General features: G+C 50.0%; 1 pseudogene; it reads left to right on the top strand.

The window, feature by feature from the left end:
- Positions 1-6495: 6495 nt before the first annotated feature.
- LOC133629385 (olfactory receptor 14J1-like) lies at positions 6496-7326 on the top strand (annotated as a pseudogene).
- The last annotated feature ends 199 nt before the right edge of the window (positions 7327-7525 follow it).

The raw sequence follows: 7525 nt of genomic DNA, 5'->3' as shown, positions 1-7525 counted from the left end.
ACGTTACAGCTCATATGGCCACTGAAACTGTGCTCTGTGACATCACAGCTCATCTGGAAACTGTATCCAGGCTGTTAGACATCACAGCACATCTGGGTAGTGAAGCTGCGGTCTATTACATCACAGAATATCTGGGGTTTGCAGTGCTGCTGAGTGACATCACAGTCAATGTGGGAACCTGTGACATTACAGCACATCTGGGCACTGCAACAGTGCTCTGTGACATCACAGCTGATATGGCCACTGAAAGTGTGCTCTGTGACATCATAGCACATTTGGGAGTAGAAACAGGGATGTTTGTTATCACCATCACATCTGGGTTTTGTAACGAGGCTCTGTGACATCACAGCCCACCTGGGCACTTCCATGGGGCTGTGTGACATCACAGCACATGTGGGCATTGCAGAAGTCCTGTGACACATCACAGCACAGATGGGAACTGCCATCACAGCTCATGTGCGCACTGCAACGGGGCTGTGGAACACAACAGCACATCTGGGCTTTGCAGCAAGCTGTATGACATCACAGCACATCTGGACCCTGCAATAGTGCTCTGTGACATCACAGGATGTCTCGACGCTGTAGCAGTGCTCTGTAACATCACATAACATCTGGGCCATTTTAAACGGGGCTCTTTGGTACCACAGCACCTCTGGGATCTGCAACATACCTGTCTGACCTCACAGCACATCTGGCCACTGCAAAAGGGCTGTGTGAATTCAAAACACATTTGAGCACTGCAGCATTTCTCTGTGACATCACAGTACATCTGAGTGTTGCAAGGGGACTCTGTGACATCAAAGGTCATCCTGGCTATGCAACGGGGCTGTGTGACATAGCAGTACATGTGGACATTGCAGGGGGGCTGTGTCAAATCACAGCAAATCAGGGCACTGCTCCAGTGCTCTGTGAAATTACTGCAAATCTGGACTCTCAATCTCTGCTCTGATAAATAGCACGTCTAGACACTGCATCAGAGCTCTATGACATCACAGCACGTCTGGGCACTATAACAGGCCTGCGTGACCTCCCAGCACATTTGCGCTTTGCAGCTGAACTCTGGGACAGAACAGCTCTTCTGGGCACTGCAACAGTGCTCTGTGACTTCACAGCTCATATGGCAACTGCAACAATTCTGTGACATCACATCACACCTGGACACTGCAACAATGCTCTGTGACACAACAGCACATCCGGGCTTTGCAGCAGGGCTGTGTGACATCTCAGCACATCTGGACACTGCAATAGTGCCCTGTGACATCACAGGATGACTGGACACTGTAGCAGTGCTCTGTAACGTCACATAACATCTGGGCACTGAAACGATGCTCTGTGGCATCACAGCACCTCTGCTGTGATCTGCAATGGGGCTGCAATGCCCAGATGTGCTGTGATATCACACAGCCCCGTTGAAGCGCTCAGTGGGCTGTGCTGTCACAGAGCCTGTTACAAAAGCCAGATGTGATGTGATGTCAAGAGTTCTATCATTGCAGTTCTCAGATGTGCTGTGATGTCACAGAGAACTGTTACAGTGCCCAGGTGTGCTCCAATGTCACACAAACCAGATGCAGTTCCCAGATGGGTTCTGATGTCACAGAGAACTGTTGCAGTTCCCAAATGTTCTGTGATGTCACAGAGCACGGTTTCAGTGGCCATATGAGCTGTGATGTCACGGAGAACTGTTTCAGCACCTAGATGTGCTGTGATGTCACACAGCACTGTAACAGTGCTCTATGACATCTAGTACATCTGGGAACTACAATGGGGTTGTGTCACATCACAGCATTTCTGGGCACTCCTAAAGTGGTCTGTGACATCAGAGCACATCTGGGCACTGCTACAGTGCTCTGTGACATCACAGTTCATACGGCAACTGCAATGACACAACTCTTGACATCACATCACAACTGGACACTTAATGCTCAGTGATATTACAGCACAACTAGGCCATGCAATGCAGCTGTGTGGCATCACATCTGGTACCTGCAACAGCGTTGTGTGACAAAACACCACATTTGAGCATTGCAACAGGGCTGGATGACATCACAGCACATCTGGGCATTGCAACAGTTCTCTGTGACATCACAGCTCATATGGCAACTGCAACAGTTCCTGTGAGAACACATCTCTTCTGGCCACTTAATGCTCTGTGACATCACAGCACTTCTGAGCACTTCCACAGTTCTCTGTGACATCACATCTCAAACATGCAAAAGGACTATGTGACATCACAGCATATGTAGCTTTGCAGTTGGACTGTGTGACATCACAACATATCTGGGCACTGAAACAGGACTGTATACCATCCCGGCACATTTGGGCATTGTAGCAGATCTCTGTGACAGCAAAGCACATCTGGGCACTATAAAAGTGCTTTGTGACAGAACAGCTCATCTGGGCACTGCAAGAGTGCTCTAGAACATCACATCACAACTGGACACTGAAACTGTGCTGTGTGACATTACAGCACATGTGGGCAATGCATGTGGGCTGTGAGACATCACAGCACATGTGGGAACTGCAGTAGGAGTCTGTGACACAACAGAATATCTAGGCACTGCAGCATTGCTCTGTGATATCACAGAACATTTGGGCACTGTAATAGTGTGTGACATCACAGCACATCTGGGAAGTACAACAGGGATGTTTATCATCACATCACATCTGGGTTTTGTAACGAGGCTCTGTGACATCACAGCCCACCTGGGCACTTCCATGGGGCTGTGTGACATCACAGCACATGTGGGCATTGCAGAATTCCTGTGTCACATCACAGCACAGATAGGAACTGCTACAGTGCTGTGTGACATCACAGCTCTTGTGCGCACTGCAACGGGGCTGTGGAACACAACAGCACATCTGGGCTTTGCAGCAAGCTGTATGACATCACAGCACATCTGGATGTGGTAGGTGTCTTGGGTTGTAACATGAGAGGTGGAAGGTACAGAAGAAGTGGGCACAGGGTGGAGTGAGAGGAGGTGCTGGTGGTAGCAGATATAAGCACATGGTGTAAGCAAGGGGTTGGAATAAAGTATCATCCATGCTGAGTGTGTGGTGATCCTTGTCCCCTCAGCGGGGGGGATGAGTGATCCGTGCAGGCAGCCTGGTGGTGTTGCTGTGGCGGCAACATATGGTGACCCCAACGTGATCAGCAGAACGCAGGATGTCTGCAGCCATGGCACAGTTGGAGCAAATGATTGAGGGACTTAAGACAACGGCGTCTGAGTTGGTTGAACAGATTCAGTACATGCCCACAGCCACTTGCATCACGTGGTTGCAGGGGTGGGGTGTGATACGGACACCCATAGAATTACTAAATGCGCAGAAGTGGACGGTGGTGGACAGGGAGCTGTGTCAGGCTTTCGTAGAGGGGGCCGAGGGAATGGGTCGGCTTTTTGATGCGAGGGGAAATATTAAAAAGGTTCTGGTAAAAACAGCAGAGAAAAAACAGTTTCGGTTATCGGTACAGGAAGCTCTCTGGGGGAAGGAGCGGAGAGCGCGGACAGAGGAGAGAGTTCGTAGAGATCAGGAGACGAGCGTGGAGGTAGAGAATCTGGGAGAGCAGACGGAGAATGTCGAGCAGACAAGGAATGCCGTGCAGATAGGGAATGCCGAGCGGGCGGAGTCGGACGGGAGTACGGTGCAGGACGATCAGGGGAGAGTGGGGAAGCGCGACCCCATGTTAGACTGGGTACCACTGGGTACGTGAGGAGAAACGGAGAAAACGCAGGAGAGAGTGATACCGACTGCGGCGCCGGCGCCGGGAGCGGCACTGAGGCGGGTGATACCGAGAAAAGTCAACTGCCTCATTGACCACCGAAGATGAGTGATGTACCCAGAGGAATGGTAGAAATGAGAGCTAGAAGACGGAGTCTGGTGCGGAGACCGGGGATGGTTTGTATTTTAGACTTGATTAGCAATGTGAGTAGTATCAGCCACACAACTTTGCAACAGACCTGCTATAGATTTTACTTTTAGCACAAGTATAATAACTTTGTTTGCTAGCTGTTCTTTTTGCTCAACCGCCTTAGGGAGGGGGAGAGCATGGGGCATAGAATATATGAGTATAACCGTCTACTGAGTCTCTCTTGCAGATTGATGTGTTCCTTTGAGCGCTCGCCGTGACGCAGATCTAGATGGAATCACTCAACTGTTGGCGAGATTGAACAGTGAAGTGGAACACGACCAGCACCTGTTTACATCTTCCCGCAATTGGCTCAGCTGGCACATGTGCTGGGCAGACACGTTATGTATCAGCCCGTGCCACAGGACACTGGAGTCATCGAGCATAGGGAGGGGGAGATGTTTAGTGTGTGGGCGTCCGGAAGATCTTGGGTTGTAACGTGAGAGGTGGAAGGTACAGAAGAGGTGGGCACGGGGTGGAGTGAGAGGAGGTGCTGGTGGTAGCAGATATAAGCACATGGTGTAAACAAGGGGTTGGAATAAAGTATCATCCATGCTGAGTGTGTGGTGATCCTTGTCCCCTCAGCCGGGGGGCTGAGTAATCCATGCAGGCGGCCTGGTGGTGTTGCCGGTGGTGGCAACACTCTGGCCATAGTCACTGTCCCTGGCTCGGGGCCTTTAATGAGGTGAATCGCTGCCCCTGGTCTGAGGTCATTATCAAAACAAGTCTCTACCTCTGATGCAGGGTCTTTAAAGAAATGAAAATAAATCTCAGCTTCACCAGTTCTGTCCATAGAATGCAGGGGAGTCTCTGCTCCAGCACACCTCCTCCTCTCTTCCATCACTGACCTTGGAATCCACATGGTTATCTCACTGTTCCTAGTCCTTGCACCACCACCAGCCAGAAGAAGAAGATGAGGCAGAAGAAGGAAGAATATGGAGGAAGATGGAGGGAGAAACCTCCTCTTCCAGTTTCTTCTTAAAAAGTGACCATGGAGGCGTCTAATCGGCTCAGCCCCAGCAGTGGGTCTGGCTCAGAGCTGGGGAGAGTTGAGAGCAACTTCTTACAGGAGCCACCTTTACAGCCCCTTTCCCCTTTACCAGGTAAGGCTGTCATGTCAAACCATGACAGCTTGGAGCCCTGAGACCAAAGGGGAGGGGTGACTACCAGGAAGGAGCCAGCCCAAGCCTTGGCTGGGAAGAAATCAATATGCTATTTGTAAGGAAGACATGGGAATAGAGAGTGTCTGCAAAGGCTGGTGGACCTCAGAGAGGAGGAAGTCCACCAGCAGATGGAAATGGATTGTTAGAGAGTGTCAGGGGCTCCCATTATGACAGAGTTCCACCACCTTGGGGTGACTCTGAGTCACTGTCTCTGTGATTCTGTGACTCGCTGACTCTGAGTCAAGGAATCTGTGACTGACACTGTGAATCTGTTACTGCTTTCATGGCTCAATGACTCTGATTCTATGACTCTGACACTTTGACTCTATCACTCTGTGACTTGCTGACTCACTGATTTATGACTCTGTGAGACATTGAATTCATAATTCTGTGACTGTGACTCTGTGACCTGATGTCTCACTGACTCACTATCTGACTCTATGGTTATGGACTCCCTAAGTCCATTTGTTATTAAGTGCACTTGGAAATCTTCCTCTTTAACTGCACAATGAAATGACTCCAATTACCTGCACAAGTTGTGAACACTTGAAGAAAGTGAAATGAAAGAGCTCATTAGGGCTTTCTGTACTTTAATGAGCCCCATGGTGTCTGAGGAGCTGAGTCCATGAACATCAGATGATGAAGGAGACCAAGGAAATGTCTCAAGAAGTCCAAGTCAGAAGCAGAACTCCACATACCTTGAAGCATTAATGGGCCCCACTGAGGGCTGTTACTGACAAAGCTTCTCCAGGGACTCGTTAAAGCAATGAACTGGAGGCCCTGACTGCAGATATTCAAAACCCTGTTAAGGTCGCATTGAGGCTGAGAAAGAAAGAGAGGAACTAAGACAGAATAAACTAAGTCCAGAGCCTCAAAATGTAAATTTTGTCTATTTTGCCTCCTGGTCTTAGAGCCAACTCTGCCTCTGAGGGGAGAAATGTGGCTGCTTGAAAGAAGAGTCCCACCCCAGCTGAGGGAAGGAACATCAGGGATGGTTTCAGCCTGTTTCAAAGCTGGAGACCCAGGGACAGCTGGAGGGAGCCCAAAGGGGAGAGAGAGGAAGGAAATGAAGTGGGAGAGAGGTTAAAAGAATCTTCTGGCAGGGAAGGGACCTTTTTCTGTTGTCAGGGGTGCCGTGTGGGTCAGGGCTGGTCCTAGATCTCGATCACCCCCAGGACATGGCTGAGGTCACTTTCCCAGGGGAAGATCAAGGCAGAGATTACTGTTAGGGGAAGGACCTTTCCTGAGACTGTGTTCTCAAGTTTCCTACTATTGGGGAATTCATGGGGAGAAATGGAAAAATATCTCTAATGCTTGAACAAGTCACTGAGACACCTGAGCTGCAACATGGAGCAATTGTTATGAAATGGTCAGGGAATGAGAGGAAACCGAAGTCAGAGATGTGTCAGAAAGGTGAATTCCCTGGCTGCCCTCCTGGCCAAAGACTTCATCATCACCACCATAGCCTGAGACCACCGCCTCCACACCCCCATGGACTTCTTCCTCCTCAACCTCTCCCTCTGCGACCTGAGCTCCATCTCCACCACTGTCCCCAAAGCCATGGCCAATTCCCTCTGGGACACCAGGGAGATCTCCTACTCAGCATGTGCTGCACAGCTCTTTTTCTTAGTCTTCTTGACGTCAGCAGAGTATTTTCTCCTCACTGTCATGTGCTACAACCTCTACATTGCCATCTGCAAGCCCCTGCACTACGAGACCCTCCTGGGCAGCAGAGTTTGTGCCCACATGGCAGCAGCTGCCTGGGCCAGTGGATTTCTCAATTCTCTCCTGCACACAGCCAATACATTTTCACTGCCCCTCTGCCAGGACAATACTGTGGGACAGTTCTTCTATGAAATCCCACAGATTCTCAAGCTCTCCTGCTCACATACCTACCTCGGGGAAGTTGGGCTTCTTATGTTTAGCATTGCTTTAGGTTTGGTGTGTTTTGTGTTCATCGTGGTGTCTTATGTGCAGATCTTCAGGGCCATGCAGAGGATCCCCTCTGAGCAGGGATGGCACAAAGCCTTTTCCACCTGCCTCCCTCACCTGGCCGTGCTCTCCCTGTTTCTCAGCACAGCCATATTTTCTGACATGAAGCCCCCTTCCCATCTCTTCCCCATCCCTGGATCTTGTGTTGGCAGTGCTGTACTCGGTGGTGCCTCCAGCAATGAACCCCCTCGTCTACAGCATGAGGAACCAGGAGCTCAAGGATGCTCTGTGCAGTTACCCAAAGGATCCTGTTTCACTCACCCATAACATGACTGTTTTTCTCTACACGGTTCTCAGCGTATATCTCATCCCACCTGTCTGTTTTCTTCCTTTCTGCAATCATACTTTGACACGTTTCTTCAGTTCATACTGCTTCTCTGGAGGTTTCATCTGCCTGTGTCTGACAGGGCCACAGTGCTTAGTGAGGTATGACCTGTCCAAGAACAACTCCTCAATAAAAGGGGAT

Source organism: Colius striatus, unplaced genomic scaffold (genome assembly GCF_028858725.1).
Source record: "Colius striatus isolate bColStr4 unplaced genomic scaffold, bColStr4.1.hap1 scaffold_40, whole genome shotgun sequence".
NCBI classification, from domain to species: domain Eukaryota; kingdom Metazoa; phylum Chordata; class Aves; order Coliiformes; family Coliidae; genus Colius; species Colius striatus.
The sequence above is the reverse complement of the archived record's forward strand: the minus strand, read 5'-3'. Positions and strand labels throughout refer to the sequence as shown.